Genomic DNA, 25,215 nt, shown 5'->3' with positions numbered 1-25,215 from the left:
CCTTTCCTCTTCCTACATACCTACCTCCTCCTCCTCCCTTTCCTCTTCCTCCCTTTCATCTTCCTACCTCCTCCCTTTCCTCTTCCTACATACCTACCTCCTCCTCCTCCCTTTCCTCTTCCAACCTACCTACCTCCTCCTCCTCCCTTTCCTCTTCCTACCTCTCCTCCTCCCTTCCCTCTTCCTACCTCCTCCTCTCTTCCCTCTTCCTCCTCTCCCTAACCCTCACTCACTCCTCCCCCTGTTCATACCATACCAGGACAACAAGCACATATAAATAATAATAATAATAATAATAATAATAATAATAATAATAATAATAATAATAATAATAATAACAATAATAACACTCACCTCTATCTAGTCAATGCACTCCCTGACAATGGTGGGCAGCTGGATGCCATCGTGTGCCGGGCAGCGCTGGACGGCCAGGCACAGCGGCACTCCAAACACTGGCATTTCCTCTGGGAAGGAGGGGGGGGAAATTAGATAGAGATAAATAAATAGACTGGTTGATGTGTGACATTAATGGTGTGTGTGTGTGTGTGTGTGTGTGTGTGTGAGTAAATCTACTGTTCTTTCCTCCTTTTCTTCCTACCTTCCTCCTTCTTCTTCCTGTCCTTCTTAAACCTCTTTTTTTCCTCCTTCTCCTTCCTCCGCTCCTCCTTCTCCTTCCGCTCTTGTCAATCTTTCTCTCCACCTTCTCCTCCTCCTCTCTCTTGTGGAGGAACTTGAAGGATTTTTGCTTCTTGGGCTTCAAAGGATTCCTGGAGGGTAGGATATTATTATTATTATTATTATTATTATTATTATTATTATTACTGCATTATTACATTATCTGGGCCTGAGAACACACACACACACACACACACACACACACCGCTCATGTGTGACAAACTTGCTGAGCTTTTACTCAAGAGTGACGGACAAATTACAGGAAACAGACGGATTGCATTTACCTAGACTTAATGAAGGCATTTGACAAAGTTCAAGACTGCTGTGGAAACTAGAGAATAAAGGAGGATTGAGAGGGAAAATGAAGTGCTGGATGGAAAGCTACTTAAGAGGAAGAGAGATGAGAACCGTGGTTAAGGACACTAGATCGCAATGGTGGAAAGTGGAGTGCCCCAGGGGTCATCACACCAGTACTCTTCCTAGTCCATATTAATGATATGCCATAAACAGCTACATGTTCGCAGATGATGCAAAGACATATAAGAAACAGTGAAGACTGCAAGGAGCTGCAAGAACACCTAAACAAGATTTGGAAATGGACTCAGAAATGGGAGATGAAATTCAACGTGAAGAAATGTCATGTTATGGAAATGGGGAAAAGTGTAGAAAGACCAAAATGGACATAGGAAATAGGAGATGGTGAAATATTAAAGAAAGTGAATGAAGAGAGAGACCTGGGAGTATTAATGCAAGATTATATGCAACCAGAAAGTCATATAAATGGGATCTTCGGTGATACATATAACGTGGCGAGAAATATAGGTACAGCATTCCACTACATGGACAAAGAAATATTAATTACTACTATGATCAGACCTAAACAGGGCCTGGCACGGCCACTCAAGCCATGTCGCCGGCAGCATTCGAGGCATGGGCCGTGAGTGTGGAGGACTACGGCATCATCTGCGGGTGGTCCCCGCCACTTGCCGCCTCGTACGTGAGACTTCTGTGCAGCAGCGATCTCCAGCAGCGAATTGACGCATGCTTCCTCAGGCAGGATTTCCGCCAGCTCTCGACCTCGGCAGCAATAGACGTGGTGAGAAGCGAGTGATTGGGCCCGCTACAGGTGGGGGCATGGTCAGAGTTCTTTCAATATTCCCAGGTGCCGGGGGATAGTGTCGATGCGTACGTAGCGAAATGCCGTGCACTGGCGGCAGAGTGCAGCTTTCAGTGCTAAAACGTTATCATGATAAAAGGTTAAAGTAAAGTGTTAAGATCAGAGTATGATGTAGTCAGACAATATAACACAAAATGTTTAAATATGGTGAGGCAATCGGAGTAAAAAAAAATAGCAAGTGGGCTACAATTATATGACTGTCCAGGGAGGGGGATTCCAACCCTGGCCGGCAGATTCATAGGTAGGCATGCTAACCACTACACCACGGAGCCATAAGAATTAGCCACACTATACCAGGACAAATAATTCTTAGTGTGTGTGTGCCCTGGTAAGATTCAAATGTGCTGCCCTGGTAGTGAGTAAGTGTATGGGGTTTGGTGAGTAAGTTTATGGGCACAAGTTATGGGCATTGGTGAGTAAGTTTTGGGGGCAGGTGAGTAAGTTTTGGGGGCAGGTGAGTAAGTTCATGGGCTCAGGTGAGTAAGTTTATGGGCATTGGTGAGTAAGTTTTGGGGGAAAGGTGAGTAAGTTTATGGGCACAAGTAAGTTTATGGGCATTAGTGAGTAAGTTTTGGGGTAAGGTGAGTAAGTTCATGGGCTCAGGTGAGTAAGTTTATGAGCATTGGTGAGTAAGTTTTGGGGGAAAGGTGAATAAGTTTATGGCACAAGTTAGTTTATGGGCATTGGTGAGTAAATTCATGGGGTCAGGTGAGTAAGTTTATGGGCATTGGTGAGTAAGTTTATGGGCACAAGTGAGTAAGTTATGGACATTGGTGAGGAAGTTTTGGGGGCAAGATGAGTAAGTTTATTGGCATTGGTGAGTAAGTTTATGGGCACAGGAAGTTAAGGGAGAGAGAGAGAGAGAGAGAGAGAGAGAGAGAGAGAGAGAGAGAGAGAGAGAGAGAGAGAGAGAGAGAGAGAGAGAGAGAGAGAGAGAGAGAGAGAGAGAGAGAGAGAGAGAGAGAATCAGAAACTTTATTTCCATTTATACAATGGTTATTCTTTACTGGCTTAAAACTATTGAACACGGTATATGGAGTGCGATAAAATTTACAGATAATCCCTAAAATATAAGTAGTATATAATTGGTGCTAAAGATAAAGTGTGGACTAATATCTAGGACATCATGCAGAACATTATATGATAAAATGTAATAAGAGTATTCAGTCTGATTAGTTTCCTGAGCTATCTTGCGAGAGGTGTTTCTTCAGATTGACCTTAAAGGTATGCAGACTGTGACAATTCTTTGCCTTTGTGGGGAGGTTATTCCATAGTTTTGGCCCTCTGACTGTGATAGATCGGGACCCAATGTCACTGTGTGTTTTGGGTACACAGAGGAGATTTTGTTGTCTTGTGTTTATGTCAACTATTTGTCCTACTTGTGGAAAAGAGAATAGCCATTCAGGAAAATGCTTCTTCAGTGCTTTGAATACTATGATGCACTGTTCAAAAATGCACTTCTGTGTAATATTTGGCCACTGTAGTTCTTTTAAGAGTGGGCTGACATGGTCAAACCTTCTGTAGCTTCTGAACTCTATTCAGCTGTGTGATATTTGTGGTGCCCCAAACAGTCATCCCATAGTTAAGGTGACTTAACGCAAGTGTCTGAACCACTATTAGCCTGGCTTCTCTGCTGAGCATGTCTTGGAAACGACTGATGTACATAAGCATGCCAGACACCTTTTTACTGATTTCTGTCACGTGCATATCAAACAACATGTTACTGTCGAAATGTAGCCCCAAGTTTTTGACATTTTGACAAGGTTTTACTAAGGCACCCCCTACTTTGATAGTGGTGTTATCCGGTATTCGTGACATCAGAGCTCTTGTGCCTAGAAATATACAGTGAGTTTTTTTGGAGTTCAGCAAGAGACCGTTCCTGTTAAAATAGTTTTTAATTTTTCCTAATGTCTGTTCTGTTCTAAGAATTAGTTCAGGTAGATTTTCAGTATTACCAGTATGAATGAATTGTGTGTCGTCAGCATATTGAATAACAAAACGTTCTTTAATTTCTTGTGACGGGTCATTTACGAAGACGTTAAATAGCAAAGGGCCGAGAATAGATCCTCATGGACTCCAAAAGGCACTTCTAGAGTAGAGGACAAATTTCCCCGATTCGCACAGACTGAGTCCTGTTACACAAATAATCTTTAAACCAAAATATATCTATTCCTAATTTGTTACATTTTCTAAGCAGAATGTTATGGCTGACACTGTCAAAAGCTTTAGATAGGTCGCAAAGAGTTCAAAGACATATTTCTCTTTTGTCCATGGTGTCATAAATCTTTTTGGAAACTTGTAAGAGTGCCGTCTCAGTAGACAAGTTTGGTCTGAAGCCATGTTGAGTACTGCTAAAGAGGCAATGCCGTTCCATAAATTGGGCCAATTGAGTTGCGACTATCTTTTCTAATATTTTCGATGCAACTGGGAGCAAGGAAATTGGCCTGTAGTTACCTACTTTTCTGGATTTTTTCTTAAATATTGGTGTGACAATAGCATGTTTCCAGGCATTATACCTGTTGTAATAGATGTATTTATGATGCATGTGATATATGGTAGAATTGCTGGCAGAGCCGCCTTTGATGAATCTCAGGGAAATATCGTCAGATCCATATGAGTTGGATTCCTTGAGGTGCTTCATAGTGAGAATGATTGTGTCAGTATCGGTGGGCTGGGGTGGAAAGGTGTTACGACTGTTATTGTTTTCAGGGTTTTCAGGGGGTGAGTTTTCGTGATTGTTTCTTACACTGTTTTGAGATTCCGAAAGCTTTTTTTTCCAACATTAGCAAAGAAATTATTGAAGTCTTCGACACTGCATTCCTGATATACTTTATTAGCTTGTTTCTTTGTAGTATTAGGAACTATTTCTCTCAAGATTTTCCACACGGCTGTTGTGTTACCTCTGGACGTGTTAAGTCTATCTTTATAATAGTCCTTCCTGGCAGTACCCATCATGGCTTTGACCTTTTTCTTTAGGACTTTATATTCTTGTTGTAGGCTTATGTCATATCTATCGTGTTTTAGAGCTTTCTGTCTGGTGTTCCTTTCTTGCATGACGTGGTGAAGTTCTTCAGTTAACCATGGAGGTCCCCTTAACTCTTTGGTCACCATCGGGGCACAAAGGTCAAGACATGAGCAGAAAATGTTAGTAAATAAACTTGTCTGTACGTTAACATCATCACTATTAAAGATTTGGCTCAAGTTGATCGTCTCTTTGTAAAGTGCATTACAAAATACGATTGGGGAGTAATTTCTAGACTTCGCTTTTGTTACAACAGTTGGTTGGCAGCACTGAGGCTTGCGTACATTTGTAGTGACAGAAATTAGGTCATGGTCTGCAATGGAGCATGGATGAACATCAGAGGTTATAACTGTATCTGGCCTGTTAGTGACAATAACATCAAGGAGCGTTGCAGTGTTAGCCGTAACTCTCGTGGGATTTTGAATAAGCTGAGAAAATTTGGCATTAGTAATGATATTCCCGAGTTTACTTGAGGTACATAAATAATCATCGTTGAGGTCGCCGAGCAAAAAGAACGTTTTCTTTCGAAGACGTACTAATCTAAGAATATCCTGAATATAATCAAATGATTCTTGTGTTGCTTTAGGGTGGCGGTATAGACATCCTACGATGATAGATGGCATTTTTCGGTGTTGTGTGGTGACCCAGACATCCTCAATACCTGGTGGCCTGCTACCAGGGTGTGTGGGGAGAAGAGTAACACTCAGGTAGTCCTTAACATAAATACAAACTCCACCACCCCGTCCAGTGTCATACCGGCAAAGTTTATATTGTGGAAGATAAATAAGCTGGTCTGGAGTACAATGAAGGAGCCACGTCTCACTGACACAAAGGACGTCTATATGTCTATCTTTCACTAATAATTCAACCTCCAATTTGTTTCCTAGAAGTCTCTGTGCATTAATGTGTTCTATTGTCAGATAATCGTTTTCATTGTGGCCTTTCACTGTATTACTACTGGCGTTTTCTTCTTTGCCGGACTCCTACTGGTTATAGTAATCGCACAGACGGTTCTTATGACCGAGCTTACGACACATACCACATCGTAACCTATGGTCAAACCTGCACTGAGCCTGTCGGTGGTTAAATTCACCACAGGTGGAGAGAGAGATGAGGAGAGAGGTGGAAGAGAAGAGAGAGACGAGGAGAGAGGTGGAGAGAGAGAGGTGGAGAGAGAGATGAGAGAGAGATGAGGAGAGAGGTGAGAGAGATGAGGAGAGAGAGAGAGATGAGGAGAGAGGTGGAGAGAGAGAGGAGAGAGGTGGAGAGAGATGAGAGAGGAGGAGAGAGAGAGAGAGGTGGCGAGAGAGATGAGGTGAGGTGGAGAGTGAGAGGTGGAGAGAGAGGTGGAGAGAGAGATGAGGAGAGAGGTGGAGAGAGAGATGAGGAGAGAGGTGGAAGAGAAGAGAGAGAGATGAGGAGAGAGGTGGAGAGAGAGATGAGGAGAGAGGTGGAGAGAGAGATGAGGAGAGAGGTGGAGAGAGAGATGAGGAGAGAGGTGGAGAGAGAGATGAGGAGAGAGGTGGAGAGAGAGATGAAGAGAGAGATGAGGAGAGAGGTGGAGAGAGATGAGGAGAGAGGTGGAGAGAGAGATGAGGAGAGAGGTGGAGAGAGAGAGATGAGGAGAGAGGTGGAGAGAGAGATGAGGAGAGAGGTGGAGAGAGAGATGAGGAGAGAGGTGGAGAGAGAGATGAGGAGAGAGGTGGAGAGAGAGAGAGAGAGAGAGATTAGGAGAGAGGTGGAGAGAGAGAGATGAGGAGAGAGAGAGAGAGATGAGGAGAGAGGTGGAGAGAGAGATGAGGAGAGAGGTGGAGAGAGATGAGGAGAGAGGTGAAGAGAGAGAGATGAGGCGAGAGGTGAAGAGAGAGAGTTGCGGAGAGATGAGGAGAGAGGTGGAGAGAGAGAGATGAGGAGAGAGGTGGAGAGAGAGATGAGGAGAGAGGTGGAGAGAGATGAGGAGAGAGTGGAGAGAGAGAGAGGAGAGAGGTGGAGAGAGAGAGAGAGAGGTGGAGAGAGAGAGAGAGGTGGAGAGAGAGATGAGGAGAGAGGTGGAAGAGAGAGATGAGGAGAGAGGTGGAGAGAGAGAGGAGTAGAGAGATGAGGAGAGAGGTGAGAGAGAGAGATGAGGAGAGAGGTGAGAGAGAGATGAGGAGAGGTGGGAGAGAGAGATGAGAGAGAGGTGGGAGAGAGATGAGGAGAGAGAGAGAGAGGAGGGAGAGAGGTGGAGAGAGAGATGAGGAGAGAGAAGAGAGAGAGATGAGGAGAGAGGTGGAGAGAGAGATGAGGAGAGAGGTGGAGAGAGATGAGGAGAGAGGTTGAGAGAGATGAGGAGAGAGGTGGAGAGAGAGATAAGGAGAGAGGTTTAGAGAGAGAGAGAGGGAGAGAGAGATGAGGAGAGAGAGGTGGAGAGAGAGATGAGGAGAGAGGTGGAGAGATGAGAGAGAGAGAGAGAGGAGAGAGAGGTGGAAGAGAAGAGAGATGAGGAGAGAGGTGGAGAGAGAGATGAGGAGAGAGGTGGAGAGAGAGATGAGGAGAGAGGTGGAGAGAGAGAGATGAGGAGAGAGGTGGAGAGAGAGAGATGAGGAGAGAGGTGGAGAGAGATGAGGAGAGATGGTGAGAGAGAGAGAGAGAGAGGTGGAGAGAGATGAGAGAGAGGTGGAGAGAGAGAGATGAGAGAGAGGTGGAGAGAGAGAGATGAGGAGAGAGAGGTGGAGAGAGAGATGAGGAGAGAGAGGTGCAGAGAGAGAGAGAGAGAGAGGTGGAGAGAGAGATGAGGAGAGAGGTGGAGAGAGAGAGATGAGGAGAGGTGGAGAGAGAGATGAGGAGAGAGGTGGAGAGAGAGATGAGGAGAGAGGTGGAGAGAGAGATGAGGAGAGAGGTGGAGAGAGATGAGGAGAGAGGTGGAGAGAGAGATGAGGAGAGAGGAGAGAGAGAGGGGAGAGAGGTGGAGAGAGAGAGATGAGAGAGGTGGAGAGAGAGAGATGAGGAGAGAGGAGAGAGAGAGAGATGAGGAGAGAGATGAGTTGAGATGTGGTGAGAGAGATGAGGAGAGAGGTGGAGAGAGATGAGGAGAGAGGTGGAGAGAGAGATGAGGAGAGAGGTGGAGAGAGAGAGAGAGATGAGGAGAGAGGTGGAGAGAGAGATGATGGGAGAGGGGGAGAGAGAGGTGGAGAGAGAGATGAGGAGAGAGGTGGAGAGAGAGAGATGATGAGAGATGGTGAGAGAGATATAGAGAGAGAGGTCTAGAGAGAGAGAGGCGGAGAGAGGTGGAGAGAGAGATGAGGAGAGATGTGGAGAGAGATGAGGAGAGAGGGAGAGAGAGATGAGGAGAGAGAGAGGTGGAGAGAGGAGGAGAGAGAGATGAGGAGAGAGGTGGAGAGAGAGATGAGGAGAGAGGTGGAGAGAGATGAGGAGAGAGGTGGAGAGAGAGATGAGGAGAGAGGTGGAGGGAGAGAGAGAGATGAGGAGAGAGGGAGAGAGAGAGAGGTGAGAGAGAGAGGTGGGAGAGAGATGAGGGAGAGAGGGAGAGAGAGATGAGGAGAGGTGGAGAGAGAGATGAGGAGAGAGGTGGAGAGAGAGAGATGAGGAGAGAGGTGGAGAGAGAGATGAGGAGAGAGGTGGAGAGAGAGATGAGGAGAGAGGTGGAGAGAGAGATGAGGAGAGAGGTGGAGAGAGAGATGAGGAGAGAGAGATGAGGAGAGAGGTGGAGAGAGAGATGAGGAGAGAGGTGAAGAGAGAGAGAGGGAGAGAGATGAGGAGAGAGGTGAGAGAGAAGAGAGAGATGAGAGAGAGGTGGAGAGAGAGATGAGGAGAGAGGGGAGAGAGGAGAGAGAGAGATGAGGAGAGAGGTGGAGAGAGATGAGGAGAGAGGTGAGAGAGATGAGGAGAGAGGTGTAGAGAGAGATGAGAGGTGGAGAGAGAGATGAGAGAGGGAGAGAGAGATGAGAGAGAGAGAGGAGGAGAGAGGTGGAGAGAGAGATGAGGCGACAGGGGGCGAGAGAGATGAGGAGAGAGGGGGAGAGAGAGATGAGGAGAGAGGTGGAGAGAGAGATGAGGAGAGAGGTGGAGAGAGAGATGAGGAGAGAGGTGGGAGAGAGATGAGGAGGAGAGAGAGATGAGGAGAGAGGTGGAGAGAGAGATGAGAGAGGTGGGAGAGAGAGAGATGAGGAGAGAGGTGGAGAGAGAGATGAGGAGAGGTGGAGAGAAGAGAGAGAGATGAGGAGAGAGAGGAGAGAGAGAGAGATGAGGAGAGAGGTGGAGAGAGAGATGAGGAGAGGTGGAGAGAGAGAGAGAGAGGAGGGGAGAGAGGTGGAGAGAGAGATGAGGAGAGAGGTGGAGAGAGATGAGGAGAGAGGGAGAGAGAGAGAGAGGAGGAGAGAGGTGTAGAGAGAGATGCGGAGAGGTGGAGAGAGAGATGAGGAGAGAGGTGGAGAGAGAGATGAGGAGAGAAGTGGAGAGAGATGAGTAGAGAGGTGAGAGAGAGATGAGGAGAGAGGAGAGAGAGATGAGAGAGAGAGAGAGAGATGAGGAGAGAGGTGGAGAGAGATGAGGAGAGAGGTGGAGAGAGAGAGAGGGGAGAGAGGTGGAGAGAGAGATGAGGAGAGAGGGAGAGAGAGAGAGATGAGAGAGGGAGAGAGAGATGAGGAGAGAGGTGGAGAGAGAGATGAGGAGAGAGGTGGGAGAGAGATGAGGAGAGAGGTGGAGAGAGAGAGAGGAGGAGGAGAGAGAGATGAGGAGAGAGGAGAGAGATGAGGAGAGAGGTGGAGAGAGAGATGAGGAGAGAGGTGAGAGAGAGATGAGGAGAGGTGGAGAGAGAGAGGAGAGAGGGAGAGAGAGATGAGGAGAGAGGTGGAGAGAGAGAGATGAGGAGAGAGGTGGAGAGAGATGAGGAGAGGTGGAGAGAGAGATGAGGAGAGAGGTGGAGAGAGATGAGGAGAGAGGTGGAGAGAGAGATGAGAGAGAGGTGGAGAGAGATGAGGAGAGGAGAGAGATGAGGAGAGAGGTGGAGAGAGAGAGAGAGATGAGGAGAGGTGGAGAGAGAGAGAGAGGAGAGGTGGAGAGAGAGATGAGGAGAGAGGTGGAAGAGAAGAGAGAGATGAGGAGAGAGGTGGAGAGATGAGGAAAGAGGTGGAGAGAGAGATGAGGAGAGAGGTGGAGAGAGAGATGAGGAGAGAGGTGGAGAGAGATATGAGGAGAGAGGTGGAGAGAGGAGAGAGGTGGAGAGAGAGATGAGGAGAGAGGTGGGAGAGAGAGATGAGGAGAGAGGTGGAGAGAGAGATGAGGAGAGAGGTGGAGAGAGAGAGAGATGGGGAGAGGTGAGAGAGAGAGATGAGGAGAGAGGAGAGAGAGATGAGGAGAGAGGTGAGAGAGAGAGAGAGAGGTGGGAGAGAGATGAGGAGAGAGGTGGAGAGAGAGATGAGAGAGAGGTGGAGAGATGAGGAGAGAGGTGGAGAGAGATGAGGAGAGAGGTGGAGAGAGAGAGAGAGATGAGAGAGAGGTGGGAGAGAGAGATGAGGAGAGAGGTGGAGAGAGAAGAGAGAGATGAGGAGAGAGGTGGAGAGAGAGATGAGAGAGGGAGAGAGAGATGAGGAGAGAGGGAGAGAGATGAGAGAGGTGGAGAGAGATGAGGAGAGAGGTGGAGAGAGAGGAGAGAGTGGGAGAGAGAGGTGAGGAGAGAGGTGGAGAGAGAGATGAGGAGAGAGGTGGAGAGAGAGATGAGGAGAGAGATGTATGAGGAGAGAGGTGGAGAGAGAGAGGAGGAGAGAGAGAGATTAAGAGAGAGGTGGAGAGAGAGAGAGAGAGGAGAGAGGTGGAGAGAGAGATGAGGAGAGAGGTGGAGAGAGAAGAGGAGAGAGAGATGAGAGAGAGGTGGAGAGAGAGATGAGGAGAGAGGTGGAGAGAGATGAGGAGAGAGGTGGAGAGAGAGAGATGAGGAGAGGTGGAGAGAGAGATGAGGAGAGAGGGGGAGAGAGAGATGAGGAGAGAGGGGAGAGAGAGAGGAGAGAGAGAGAGATGAGGAGAGAGGTGGAGAGAGAGATGAGGAGAGAGGTGGAGAGAGAGATGAGGAGAGAGAGAGATGAGGAGAGAGAGAGAGATGAGGAGAGAGGTGGAGAGAGAGATGAGGAGAGAGGTGGAGAGAGAGATGAGGAGAGAGAGAGATGAGGAGAGAGGTGGAGAGAGAGATGAGGAGAGAGGTGGAGAGAGAGATGAGGAGAGAGGTGGAGGAGCAGAGAGAGAGGAGGAGCGAGGTGGAGAGAGAGAGAGATGAGGGAGAGAGGTGGAGAGAGATGAGGAGAGAGGTGGAGAGAGATGAGGAGAGAGGGGAGAGAGAGAGAGAGATGAATAGAGAGGTGGAGAGAGAGATGAGGAGGGAGGGGGAGAGAGAGAGATGATGAGAGAGAGATGAGGAGAGAGGTGGAGAGAGAGATGAGGAGAGAGGTGGAGAGAGAGATGAGGAGAGAGGTGGAGAGAGAGATGAGGAGAGAGGTGGGAGAGAGAGATGAGGAGAGAGAGAGAGATGAGGAGAGAGGTGAGAGAGGAGAGGAGAGAGAGATAGAGAGAGATGAGGAGAGAGGTGGAGAGAGAGAGAGAGAGAGAGAGAGAGAGAGATGAGGAGAGAGGTGGAGAGAGAGAGATGAGGAGAGAGGTGGGAGAGAGAGATGAGAGAGAGGGAGAGAGAGAGGGGAGAGATGAGGAGAGAGGTGGAGAGAGAGAGAGAGAGAGGTGGAGAGAGAGATGAGGAGAGAGGGAGAGAGAGATGAGGAGAGAGGTGAGAGAGCGAGATGAGGAGAGAGGGGGAGAGAGAGATGAGGAGAGAGGGGGAGAGAGAGAGGTGGAGAGAGAGATGAGAGAGGTGGAGAGAGATGAGGACAGAGGTGGAGAGAGAGAGATGAGGAGAGAGGTGGAGAGAGATGAGGGGAGAGAGGTGGAGTTAGAGATGAGGAGAGAGGTGAAGAGAGAGATGAGGAAAGAGGTGGAGAGAGAGAGAGAGAGAGAGAGAGAGAGAGAGAGAGAGAGAGAGATGAGGAGAGAGGTGGAGAGAGAGATGAGGAGAGAGGTGGAGAGAGAGATGAGGAGAGAGGTGGAAGAGAAGAGAGAGAGATGAGGAGAGAGGTGGAGAGAGAGATGAGGAGAGAGAGATGAGGAGAGAAGAGAGAGAGATGAGGAGAGAGGTGGAGAGAGAGATGAGGAGAGAGGTGGAGAGAGAGATGAGGAGAGAGGTGGAGAGAGAGATGAGGAGAGAGGTGGAGAGAGAGATGAGGAGAAAGGTGGAAGAGAAGAGAGAGATGAATAGAGTGGTGGAGAGAGAGATGTGTGGTAACCCTGCGGGTAACATAAACCCTGCAGGTAACCCAAACCCGTCTCTTGGTAACTTCGGTAACCAAGCGGGTAACCCACATGACGACATACCACGCGGAGCAGTCCCTCGTCGCCAGACTTCATTTATCACCAATATTAGTGCCCCACTACAACAGCGACTTGGACGTTATCTCCCCGAGGACGAAGAGAATATGAAAACATTGTTGGACGATCAAGCAGCCAGCCCGGTCCCTTCGCGCTAAAACAATTAGCGGCCCCTTTACGGCCATGCGTTGGAAGAAGTCATTTGTCATCAGCGCCACTCTACGCCGAAACAAGGAAGATCAAGTGACACCACTCATAACATCATTAGTCAACAGCGACACCTGACACCCGACTCCGAGGCGAGGAAGAAAGAGAAAGGACAACGCCCATCTGACCTTTGCACCTACAGCGCCAGGCATACTAATTAGCCTCCAGCCTCGCGGAAGAAACACCGGAGTGTGTCACAGCTACGTCACGCTACGGGAAGCCAATCACAAGGCTCCAAAGAACCTACGAAAGCTGAGCGTACAGTAGCAACAAATCACCGGGCCCCGTGGGAACTCACTAAAACAAAAGAGCCACCCACGAGACGCGAAAGTACCTGAGTCCCTCCTACGCCAGGACAAACGCCAAACCTAGGGAAAGCAGTAATCTAGGCCACACCTCGTAGGTCCTATGATCAACCTTCAAGCTCCTCCCTCATCCTCGTCGAAAGACTACGTATAAAATAGGGAACAAAGAAGAGAACAGCACCAGAACAGCTCCAGAGCAGCTACAGAACAAGAAGCGAACAAGCTCCACTCACTCGCGACAAGCAGAAGCAGCAGGAAGCAGCAAGATACAAGAAACCAAGAAAGAAGGACTCAAGCAAGAAGTCACGAAAGCAGAATTCAAGAAAGAAGAACTCTAGGAACAAGAGCTCAAGAAAGAAGAAACAAGAAAGAAGAAACGTGTTCCTGCTCTTCACCCAAGATGCTGACTTCTGTATTGTTCGTGAGTAGAAGTGTGAGCTGTGTAGATTAAGGTCCAGTGCGGCATACATATATAATTATTAGGAATTATTAGGAAGTTGTTAGGATTTATTACTGTGTGCTATTGTATGAACAGGAGCAGTGATTACTGTCTCCATTTCTTTACTATTGTGTTATCATTATTGTGGTTTTATTATGTCACTATGAGCCAATATCGTGACAGTACTCACGCCGTTATACAAGGTGAAAGAAGTACCATGCGTCTCTGAACGCTTCAGTTTATTACTTAATAAATAGATTAGTGTATACTTCTTTGAATATCCCAGAACTCACGTGCTTCGGCACACGTTACCTTGTATCTCAAGCAAACCTCTAACGAAGGGTTGGGTTACAACACTGGTGGCAGCTTAGAGGGATATTTAAAGAGTTACTAATCTAGTTAATGCAAAGAGATAAACGCCGTTTACTCTCCAGTAGCCCGCCTTCGCGTTCTAGTCCTATTCCTTTGTGGTGGGATTATTCATACACCAACATGCCTGAAACTACTGTTTCATCGTCAATTGTTAGCTCTTCTGATTTGGCAGAGATCATCAACCGGAATGACGTTGATAACTTTTCACGTGGTAGGCTTACCGTACTTTGGAGGTGGTGACTCGTTACGAAGACTATCCTAACTTAACCTGTACTACCAGCTCTTCCCAATGGATCAAAGATATAGAAAGTAGAACAGTTAAAAACTGGACTGAAGCTGGAAAGATAGAATTAGCCAAACAATACTCTGTAGGCCCCGCCCGTAGATTGATAGTATGTACCACAGACGAAGCTGGTCCTGACTGGACAAGACTAAAGAAATTAATTGTGGATACCTTCAAGGAACTCAATACCTATGATAAGTGGCACATTAGAATATCGGAAGCCAAGCGCGAGCCAAGAGAGAACTTGAACACCTATTTTGTCCGCTTGTATGAGATGCTGTGCAAGTTGAAAAAAGAAATGCCTGAGCACACGTCTGCATCCACCCATCGCATGACTTTGTCATTCATGCGAGCAATGCCTCCAACTTTTATGGCAGTCATCACGAAAGAAGATCGGTCACATCCACATACTGTGCTAGACAAAGCCTTAAATTATGCAGAAACCCATCCTCATTGCAAACTCAGAGACGAGGATATAGCCAAAGAATCTAGAAACACTGTCAATGTGGTGGCCAACCCCACTCAGGAACCTCCACAGTCTCACCAGGCTCACCAGTCTCATCATTCCCAGACAGGTGCAACCCCTAGGCGTAACTTTAACCCTAGACAAACCCGACCCCCGGTCAGGCCTCAGCCCATACAATGTTACCACTGTGGCAAAATGGGTCACATTGCCAGGAATTGTCGAGCGGGACGACAGCCAACCTGTCTCGCGTGTAACTCAAACACGCATTGGACTGCATCATGTTGGAAAAGTAGACAGATGCAAGGTCAAAATACTAGCCAAAAAAAAAACGCCAATTACCGACCGAGGACATAAACGCACCGGCTGAACAGAAAATGATTGGTACTAGTTGGACAGCTAGTAACAAACTAGAACAAGAATTGTTAGCTATAAGATTAAAAGTTAAGCAAAAGAATGGACAATATAGAGAAGTGGTTGCTTTGGTTGATACCGGCGCATGTACTAGTTTAATAGAAGAAGATTTTGTAAAGAAATTTGATATTCATGGCAAGCTAGAAGACACTCCTGCTAACGTATGCTCAGTAAACGGAGACAGAATCCATAATAAAGGTCGCCTAGAACTCACCTTAGGAGTAGGAAATAAGCTAAGTGAACAGAAGGTTGTCCTTACACAAGGCCTCCAGCTTCCCACCCCTATCATGTTAGGAATGGATTTCTTTCTGGCACACAACATCACTCTCACCTTAAGAAACACCCCAGGCAATGAGATTGCAGCTCTTGAAATAGAAGGGAGCGTGTACCCATTAGAACAGATAGGAAAGGGTAAAGTGCATGTAGTAGACCTAGAGAACAACGCCACAAATGAAGTTAATGAAATTAACGAGGAGGATATGGTAAAATGCAAAGCGGTAGAGACCGTGATTCTTCACCCTGCCGTAACGGGATATTTAATGCTCAGAACCCCTCTAACAGGAGTCCAAGACGCGCTATTCACCTGTGTCCCGGTAACCCGCCGCACGTGTGCTAAAAGTTTCATGGTACCATTAATTCCTCTGTAGAAACACACACCTCAATTTTTATGGTACGCTATATTAATATTGAACAAGAAACGGTACTAGTAAATGAGGAGAGTACCTTAGGTTTTGTACAGCCATTACAACAGGAAAATTATCAGAAGACGACCCCTTCAGCTTTCATTGGCGCCGTAGTAGAGGAACAACAAGGAGTACAGGAAATTATTGACAGTAAATTCCCAAAACATCACGTGAGAACAAAGCTCTGTGCAAACTAATAAAGAAATATCCTGGAGTTCTTCCACGGAAAAAGAGCCTTTGACAGTCACTCCATATTTCATGCATACCATTCAACAAGTTACTAATGAAGTTGTTCACTGAAAACCTTACCCCATCCCCGTCAGTTATCATGAACAAGTAGACAAACAACTGGTTGTTTTCAAGAACAGGGCATTATTCGGCCTTCCCATTCTCCCTATAATGCACCTCTAATCCCTGTCCCCAAGAAAGATGGAGGTTTGCGACTCTGTCTGGACTTCCGTGCCCTGAACACCACCTTGAGAGATGATAAATACCCTTACCTAATATACAGCAGATATTGTATCAACTAGGAAAAGTAAGATTTTTACGTGTCTGGATCTGGAAACAAGGTTATCAGCAGATACCTTTTGAAGAAGACAGCAAGGAAAAAAATGCATTTTCCTCAACTGATTGACATTTGGAGTTCACTTCCTACCTTGACTAAAAACAGCCCCCATGTTTTCAACATGTCATAAATTCAGTATTAGCAGGACTTGTCGGAAAGACGACAAGTATACCTAGATGACGCCATCGTCCTAGGAGAAACCTTGATGAACACATCACTAACCTTGACAGAGTGTTAAGTAGACTAGCGGAAGCTAAACTTACCCTGAAGATGGAAAAGTGTAATTTTTTCAAGCACAAGGTTGATTATTTAGGAAATGTAATCAGTGCTGAAGGTTTGCAACCTCAACCAGAAAAAGTCAAATATATTAAAAACCTAAAACCCCCGAACACACTGAATGACCTTTCAGTCATTGCTGGGCATGCTCAATTATTATAGGAAATTTATAAAGGATTTCTCTCAGATAAGCAGACCATTAACCCTTTTATTAGGAGGCAAGGAGGTAAGGAAAAGAAACATAAGAAAAGGACAAAACTCCTATCCCTTGGAGCGATGAAGCTCAAGTTGCTTTTTGACACCCTCAAGGACGCATTAGCGACTCATGTTACGCCACAGTTCCCTGACTTCTCAAAGAATTTTGTTCTCACCACGGATGCCTCAGACACTTGTATAGGTGGAGTTCTTCAACAAGAAGACGATAGTGGTAGTTTACGCCCTATAACATTCTTTTCTAGAACTCTTAATTCAGCTGAAAGGAACTATAGTACCATTGAGCGTGAAACACTTGCTGTAGTATACGGACTCCAAGTCAATCGACCCTTAATACTGGGTTATCATATAGAGATTCACACAGATCATCGCCTCAGTTTGTTACTTAAGGTAGCAACCCCAAACGGGCGTATTGCTCGGTGGCAGTCACTACTAGCAGAATATGACTTCTCGATAAAGCACTTACCCGGAAAAGAGAACGTTGTAGCAGATTTCCTATCGCGTTGTAGTGTAGAAGAAGATGGTATCTCACTAGTAGATCCTAGAGATAAAGTAATGACTATTGTCTCAGGAGCTAACGACACTAACGTTACATGGGATATACCTGAAATTATTGAACTACAAGACTGCCATGAAGCCTATGGCCTCATGAAGAGAATGCTTAGAGACGGAAAGTCAATTGAAGAGATAGAGATGGCAATGAAGCAAGCAAGGGTAAAACTCCGAGTACCTATAGACAGATGTCAATTAAAAGAGAATATACTCTATCGAGTATCGAGAAACCCTCACGGGGAAGACACATGTGTAGTTCTTCTGCCCTCAGTATATCTCCAAAGCGATAACTTTAGCGCATTCCGCGCCAACAGCTGGGCATGGTGGTGCTAAGGTTACCTTTGCAACGTTGCCAGAAGTTCGCCACTGGCCAGGGATGAAAAGGGATATAGAAGATTTTTGTAGGAGATGTACCACGTGTGCTCGTTTTAAGAGGACTGGGAACCTACCCTGCTCCCCGCGACACTACCCAGATGTTACCTCACCTTTGAGAGAGTACATATGGACGTGGTAGGACCTGTCGGTCGCTCAGATAATGGCTACAGATACCTGTTGACCATAATAGATGTTTTCACTAAATATTTAGTAGTGGTGCCTCTCAAAACTAAGGAAGCAACAGAAGTTGCTCGTGCATTCTATGATAAGGTAATCTGTGCACACGGAATACCTCAATCAATTGTTACTGACCAAGGTGGTGAATTTGTAAACCACGTGTTAAGAGATGTAACAGAACGGTTACAATTAAAGCATGCAAAGATAACAGCGTTCCACCCAGCAGCAAATGGAGTGGTAGAAAGGGCTAATGCCACGATAGTCAGTATCCTAAGGACTCTAGTTGAGGGAAATATAAGTATTTGGGATACAATGCTACCCGCCGCAACTCATGCCTACAACACCGCATATCACAGAATCATAAGGGACACACCATTTTTCCTCCTGTATCTTCGAGACCCCAGGTTGCCTTACAATATGTTAGAAGAGACTACCAAGCCTTGGTATAATGTAGACAGCTATAAGGAAGAAATGACCCTAGTAGCTCAGAAAGTCTATGCCAGATGTGAAGAATACCTGGAGATAGGTCGACAAGAGATGGAAAGATACCATAAACCATCGAGGATAAAACCCTTAAAAATAGGTGATAGAGTGTACCTGAAAAACACACCTAGCAGAAAAGAGCATAAAAAATTGCAGGCGCTCTTCAAAGGTCCATATAGAGTTATAAAAGTAGTGAGCGACGTGGTAGTTCAGCTCAAAGATATTAGGACCAGTAAAATGGCTACTATCCATACAGACCGTGTGACAGTGATTCTCAAGATAGCATCACTTATAAACAGCATCCCCATATACGGAGAGCCTATCCACCCTGGATTCATCGGAGGCAGACCTCTCGATTCTTTTGACGACTTTGTCGACTCACTTACACCAACGGTCGCCCACCGCTCTGATGCAAAAAGAAACCGAGCAAAACACCGATAATGAAACTGCCACATCAGAAGTCGCTATGAAATTGAACCTAGTACAACACCGCTACCAGTTACGTATCATCTACGGATCCTCCTAATCTTCCACATGTTATGTCCAAACCTATAGAATATAAGCGTTAAATCATTCTAGATATCAGGAGCCGTTCTAAGACTAAGTTTCTCCGAGATGGCTCTTATCACCGGCGTCGCTCCTGATGCCCCGCCGAGAGAATCTCAGCGCCGCTGGCCTTAACTTTTCGCCAGCGCATCGGGTTCTTCACAGGACGATATTACATCGTCCCTTTCGAAGTCAAAGCTGATGACATCTTGCAACCCCTCATTCAGGCGAAAAACTTAACTGCCGATATCGCCTGGAACATCCAACATATGAATGACTTGTATCTGGTTGTCAACTCCCTTAAAAAGACCCTACGTTCATTTGACAACGAGTTTGACAAACTGTTCCTTGACATGAATAATTTTTTAACGTACATAATGGGTGCCATGCCCAGAGATCGTTCCAAGCGGGGAGCCCTAAATTTCCTTGGCTCCTTATCTAATATTTTATTTGGCACGGCTACCCAGGCTCAAATTGATGCCGTTCATCACCAGACACATACCCTTGAGTCCCTTACGGAAAAGAACGGGTTATGTTAAACGCTCATTCCCATGCTTTAAACATGACAGTCCGCGATATGAGGGCTATACATTCAGCAATTAGAAGACTAGAATCTGCAGCCAACATTTCCAACCAAATAATTCATGAAGTTTTCACTTAAGACACTCCAACTAGAAGCAGGACAGAGACTCACGGAAGCCTTCTTTAACCTTGAACTGGCTCTAACTGATGTTGTTTCATCCAACTTGAATGTAAAATTAGGTCTTCAATCCTTATTGCAAACTCGTGTTACACCAATGTTACTTCGATAAAACATTACTCGATGTTCTTCAAGAGGCTGCAGAAGCCTCCAGGGTTACTTTTCCCAGCAGCACCTGAATATTTAGCATTATATAGGATACTATTCGTGTTGTCGCACGACCTTCAATCTCCTCGGCTCAAAACACTTTTACCTCACTCTCCCCATGCGAGGAAGTCCTGCAGACATCTTTGATGTCTTCAGGATCGACTCTCCCTATCCTGTACCTGACCTACATATTTTGCTCAATACTCCCGTAATCATAAGTTTGTTGCCTTCAGCGAAGATAGGAACTCTTATTTTTATTAGATTCTGGACCACTGTGTGCAATATGACCATTTGTATATCTGTCCTCCCATTGGCCCTGTTTATGACGCTTCAGTGGACACTTTCAGAGTCCGCAGCCCTTAATAAGTACATAGCTACTAATCTATGTCAAACCTTTACTAAAGTCATTCCCCAATGTTCCTTAAAGGACAAGGCGTGTGGACGTTCTCCACTAGTCAGCCTGTCACGCCCACCCTCAATTGCCCTACCAACCCTGTCAATAAGCCGCAACTTGTCAATGGCTCAGGAGTTCTTACTCTGGGTCAAGGTTGTGCACATAGCCCGTTGCTCACACTTCCTGCTCACGATACCATCGCTGATCTGCCCCGCACTCTCAAACCTGTTCCCTGGATGTGGTGCCCCAGCCCTGGCTCCCAACGCCACCTGGCTGCCACTTGCCTAATCTCACTTTACTTAACAGTGAGCAACCTGTGGCTCTACAGGCTATCCTGGCAGCCCTTCAGCCCATCCACGCCCGCAACCATCTTCGGCGCCGCATCCTCCTTGTGATGCCTCACCCTGGCTGGCGTGTTTTCCCAGTCCTCCTCCTGGCCTGCGGTACACATGCATGGATTTACAACACGTCTGCCGCCATGTCCGCCGGGACCTGTGGCAGCTGGTGACGGCCCGCCCAGCCCGCCTCAATTATCGTTCTTGGTAGGCCTCCGGGCGAGGCCTTCCGAGGGGGAGGTATGTGGTAACTCATGGTAACATAAACCCTGCAGGTAACCCAAACCCGCCTCTTGGTAACTTCGGTAACCAAGCCGGTAACCCACATGACGACATAACACGCCGAGCAGTCCTCGCCGCCAGACTTCATTTATCACCAATATTAGTGCCCCACCACAACAGCGACTTCTGGACGTTATCTCGAGGACGAAGAGAATATGAAAACATTGTTGGACGATCAAGCAGCCAGCCCGGTCCCTTCGCGCTAAAACAATTAGCGGCCCCTTTACGGCCATGCGCTGAAGAAGTCATTTGTCATCAGCGCCAATTTCACGCCGAAACAAGGAAGATCAAGTGACACCACCATAACATCATTAGTCAACAGCGACACCTGACACCCGACTCCGAGGCGAGGAAGAAAGAGAAAGGACAACGCCTATCTGACCTTTGCACCTACAGCGCCAGGCATACTAATTAGCTTCCAGCTCATGGAAGAAACACCGAGTGTGTCAAGCAGCTACGCCACGCTACGGGAAGCCAATCACAAGGCTCCAAAGAACCTACGAAAGCTGAGCCGCACAGTAGCAACAATCACCGCCTCTGTGGGAACTCACTAAAACAAAAGAGCCACCCACGAGACGCGAAGTACCTGGAGTCCCTCCTACGCCAGGACAAACGCCAAACCTAGGAAAGCAGTAATCTAGGCCACACCTCGTAGGTCCTATGATCAACCTTCAAGTTCCTCCTCATCCTCGCCGAAAGACTACGACAAAATAGGAACAAAGAAGAGAACAGCACCAGAACAGCTCCAGAGCAGCTACAGAACAAGAAGCGAACAAGCTCCACTTCACTGCGACAAGCAGAAGCAGCAGGAAGCAGCAAGATACAAGAAACCAAGAAAGAAGGACTCAAGCAAGAAGTCACGAAAGCAGAATTCAAGAAAGAAGAACTCTAGGAACAAGAGCTCAAGAAAGAAGAAACAAGAAAGAAGAAACGTGTTCCTGCTCTTCACCCAAGATGCTGACTTCTGTATTGTTCGTGAGTAGAAGTGTGAGCTGTGTAGATTAAGGTCCAGTGCGGCATACATATATAATTATTAGGAATTATTAGGAAGTTGTTAGGATTTATTACTGTGTGCTATTGTATGAACAGGAGCAGTGATTACTGTCTCCATTTCTTTACTATTGTGTTATCATTATTGTGGTTTTATTATGTCACTATGAGCCAATATCGTGACAGTACTCACGCCGTTATACAAGGTGAAAGAAGTACCATGCGTCTCTGAACGCTTCAGTTTATTACTTAATAAATAGATTAGTGTATACTTCTTTGAATATCCCAGAACTCACGTGCTTCGGCACACGTTACCTTGTAATCTCAAGTAAACCCTCTAACGAAGGGTTGGGTTACAACAGATGAGGAGAGAGGTGGAGAGAGAGAGATGAGGAGAGAGGTGGAGAGAGAGAGATGAGGAGAGAGGTGGAGAGAGAGATGAGGAGAGAGGTGGAGAGAGAGAGATGAGGAGAGAGATGGAGAGAGAGATGAGGAGAGAGGTGGAGAGAGAGATGAGGAGAGAGGTGGAGAGAGAGATGAGGAGAGAGGTGGAGAGATGAGGAGAGAGGTGGAGAGAGAGATGAGGAGAGAGGTGGAGAGAGAGATGAGGAGAGAGAGAGAGAGAAATGAGGAGAGAGGTGGAGAGAAGAGAGAGATGAGGGAGAGAGGGGAGAGAGATGAGGAGAGAGGTGGGAGAGAGAGAGAGAGAGAGAGGTGGAGAGATGAGGAGAGAGGGGGAGAGAGAGATGAGGAGAGAGGTGGAAGAGAGAGAGATGAGGAGAGGTGGGAGAGAGATGAGGAGAGAGGGAGAGAGAGATGAGGAGAGAGAGAGAGAGAGAGATGAGAGAGAGAGAGAGAGATGAGGAGAGAGGTGGAGAGAGAGATGAGGAGAGAGGTGAAGAGAGAGATGAGGAGAGAGAGGTGAAGAGAGATGAGAGAGGTGGAGAGAGAGAGAGGAGAGAGGTGGAGAGAGAGATGAGAGAGAGGTGGAGAGAGAGAGAGAGAGGTGGGAGAGAGAGAGGTGAGAGAGAGAGATGAGAAGAGAGGTGGAGAGAGAGATGAGGAGAGAGGTGGAGAGAGAGAGGTGGAGAGAGAGATGAGGAGAGAGGAGGAGAGAGAGATGAGAGAGAGAGATGAGGAGAGAGGTGGAGAGAGAGAGATGAGGAGAGAGGTGGAGAGAGAGATGAGGAGAGGTGGAGAGAGAGATGAGGAGAGAGGAAGAGAGAGATGAGGAGAGAGGTGGAGAGAGAGAGTAGGAGAGAGTTGGAGAGAGAGAGATGAGGAGAGAGGTTGAGAGAGAGATGAGGAGAGAGGTGGAGAGAGAGAGATGAGGAGAAAGGTGGAGAGAGAGATGAGGAGAGAGGTGGAGAGAGAGATGAGGAGAGAGGTGGAGAGATGAGGAGAGAGGTGGAGAGAGAGATGAGGAGAGAGGTGGAGAGAGAGAGAGGGAGAGAGAGAGATGAGGAGAGAGGTGGGAGAGAGAGATGAGGAGAGAGGGAGAGAGAGAGAGAGAGATGAGAGAGGTGGGAGAGAGAGATGAGGAGAGAGGTGGAGAGAGAGATGAGGAGAGGTGGGAGAGAGAGATGAGGAGAGAGGTGGAGAGAGAGATGTGGAGAGAGGGGAAGAGAAGAGAGAGATGAGGAGAGAGAGAGAGATGAGGTGAGAGGTGGAGAGAGAGGTGGAGAGAGAGAGGTGGAGAGAGAGATGAGGAGAGAGAGATGAGGAGAGAGGGAAGAGAGAGAGGTGGAGAGAGAGAAGAGAGAGGTGGAGAGAGAGATGAGGAGAGAGGGAGAGAGAGATGAGAGAGAGGGAGAGAGAGAGGAGAGAGGTGGAGAGAGAGATGAGGAGAGAGGTGGAGAGAGAGATGAGGAGAGAGGTGGAGAGAGATGAGGAGAGAGGTGGAGAGAGAGAGATGAGGAGAGAGGTGGAGAGAGAGATGAGGAGAGAGGTGGAGAGAGAGATGAGGAGAGAGGTGGAGAGAGAGATGAGGAGAGAGGTGGAGAGAGAGAGAGATGAGGAGAGAGGTGGAGAGAGAGATGAGGAGAGAGTTGGAGAGAGAGATGAGAGAGGAGAGAGAGAGAGAGAGGAGAGAGAGGTGGAGAGAGAGATGAGGAGAGAGGGGAGAGAGATGAGGAGAGGTGGAGAGAGAGATGAGGAGAGAGGTGGAGAGATGAGGAGAGAGGGAGAGAGAGAGAGGAGAGAGGGGAGAGAGAGAGATGAGGAGAAAGGTAGAGAGAGAGATGAGGAGAGAGGTGGAGAGAGAGATGAGGAGAGAGGTGGAGAGAGAGATGAGGAGAGAGGTGGAGAGAGAGATGAGGAGAGAGGTGGAGAGAGAGATGAGGAGAGAGGTGGAGAGAGAGAGAGAGAGAGAGAGAGAGAGAGAGAGAGAGAGAGAGAGAGAGAGGTGGAGAGAGATCTGAGGAGAGAGGTGGAGAGCTAGATGAGGAGAGAGGTGGAGAGAGAGATGAGGAGAGAGGTGGAGAGAGAGATGAGGAGAGAGGTGGAGAGAGATGAGGAGAGAGAAGAGAGAGAGATGAGGAGAGAGGTGGAGAGAGAGATGAGGAGAGAGGTGGAGAGAGAGATGAGGAGAGAGGTGGAGAGAGAGATGAGGAGAGAGAGAGATGAGGAGAGAGGTGGAGAGAGAGAGATGAGGAGAGAGGTGGAGAGAGATGAGGAGAAAGGTGGAGAGAGAGAGAGAGAGGGAGAGAGGTGAGAGAGAGATGAGTAGAGAGGTGGAAGAGAAGAGAGAGAGGAGAGGAGAGAGAGATGAGGAGAGAGGTGGAGAGAGAGATGAGGAGAGAGGTGGAGAGAGAGAGAGAGAGAGGTGGAGTGAGAGAGAGAGATGAGGAGAGAGGAGAGAGAGATGAGGGAGAGGTGGAGAGAGAGATGAGAGAGAGGTGGAGAGAGAGATGAGGAGAGAGGTGAGAGAGAGATGAGGAGAGAGGGAGAGAGAGAGGAGAGAGAGAGAGAGGAGAGAGGGGAGAGAGAGATGAGGAGAGAGTTGGTGAGAGAGAGAGAGAGAGAGAGAGAGAGAGAGAGAGAGAGAGAGATGAGGAGAGAGGTGGAGAGAGAGAGATGAGGAGAGAGGTGGAGAGAGAGATGAGGAGAGAGGTGGAGAGAGAGAGAGAGATGTTGAGAGAGCGCGAGAGAGAGAGAGAGAGAGAGAGAGAGAGAGAGATAGAGAGAGAGGTGGAGAGTGAGATGAGGCGAGTGGAGGAGAGAGATGAGAGAGGTGGAGAGAGAGATGAGGAGAGAGAGGTGGAGAGAGAGATGAGGAGAGAGGTGGAGAGAGAGAGATGTGGAGAGAGGGGGAGAGAGAGATGAGGAGAGAGGTGGAGAGAGATGTGGAGAGAGGTGGAGAGAGATGAGGAGAGAGGTGGAGAGAGAGATGAGGAGAGAGGTGGAGAGAGAGATGAGGAGAGAGGTGGAGAGAGAGATGAGGAGAGAGGTAAAGAGAGAGATGAGGAGAGAGGTGGAGAGAGAGATGAGGAGAGAGGTGGAGAGAGAGATGAGGAGAGAGGTGGAAGAGAAGAGAGATGAGGAGAGAGGTGGAGAGAGAGATGAGGAGAGAGGTGGAGAGAGAGAGATGAGGAGAGAGGTGGAGAGAGAGATTAGGAGAGAGGTGGAGAGATGAGTAGAGAGGTGGAGAGAGAGATGAGGAGAGAGGTGGAGAGAGAGAGATGAGAGAGGTGGAGAGAGATGAGGAGAGAGGAGAGAGAGATGAGGAGAGAGAGAG

General features: G+C 47.4%; 2 long non-coding RNA genes across 3 annotated transcripts; both read left to right on the top strand.

The window, feature by feature from the left end:
- The first annotated feature begins 7,641 nt into the window (after window positions 1–7,641).
- Window positions 7,642–11,043, top strand: LOC126994682 (uncharacterized). The gene is made up of 3 exons (XR_007749465.1): window positions 7,642–7,752; window positions 10,050–10,073; window positions 10,981–11,043. It is a non-coding gene; the product is annotated as an uncharacterized LOC126994682 (long non-coding RNA).
- An 831-nt stretch (window positions 11,044–11,874) lies between these two features.
- Window positions 11,875–23,848, top strand: LOC126994681 (uncharacterized). 2 transcript variants are annotated; one of them, XR_007749464.1, is made up of 3 exons: window positions 11,875–11,987; window positions 12,047–12,142; window positions 23,732–23,848. It is a non-coding gene; the product is annotated as an uncharacterized LOC126994681 (long non-coding RNA). The 2 variants fall into 2 exon arrangements; XR_007749463.1 differs by lacking the exon at window positions 23,732–23,848 and adding an exon at window positions 22,819–22,916.
- Window positions 23,849–25,215: the final 1,367 nt, after the last annotated feature.

The sequence above is a fragment of the Eriocheir sinensis genome, unplaced genomic scaffold, assembly GCF_024679095.1.
Source record: "Eriocheir sinensis breed Jianghai 21 unplaced genomic scaffold, ASM2467909v1 Scaffold848, whole genome shotgun sequence".
Classification (NCBI taxonomy): Eukaryota; Metazoa; Arthropoda; class Malacostraca; order Decapoda; family Varunidae; genus Eriocheir; species Eriocheir sinensis.
Note: the sequence above shows the minus strand (reverse complement) of the source record. Positions and strands in the feature narration are given on the sequence as shown.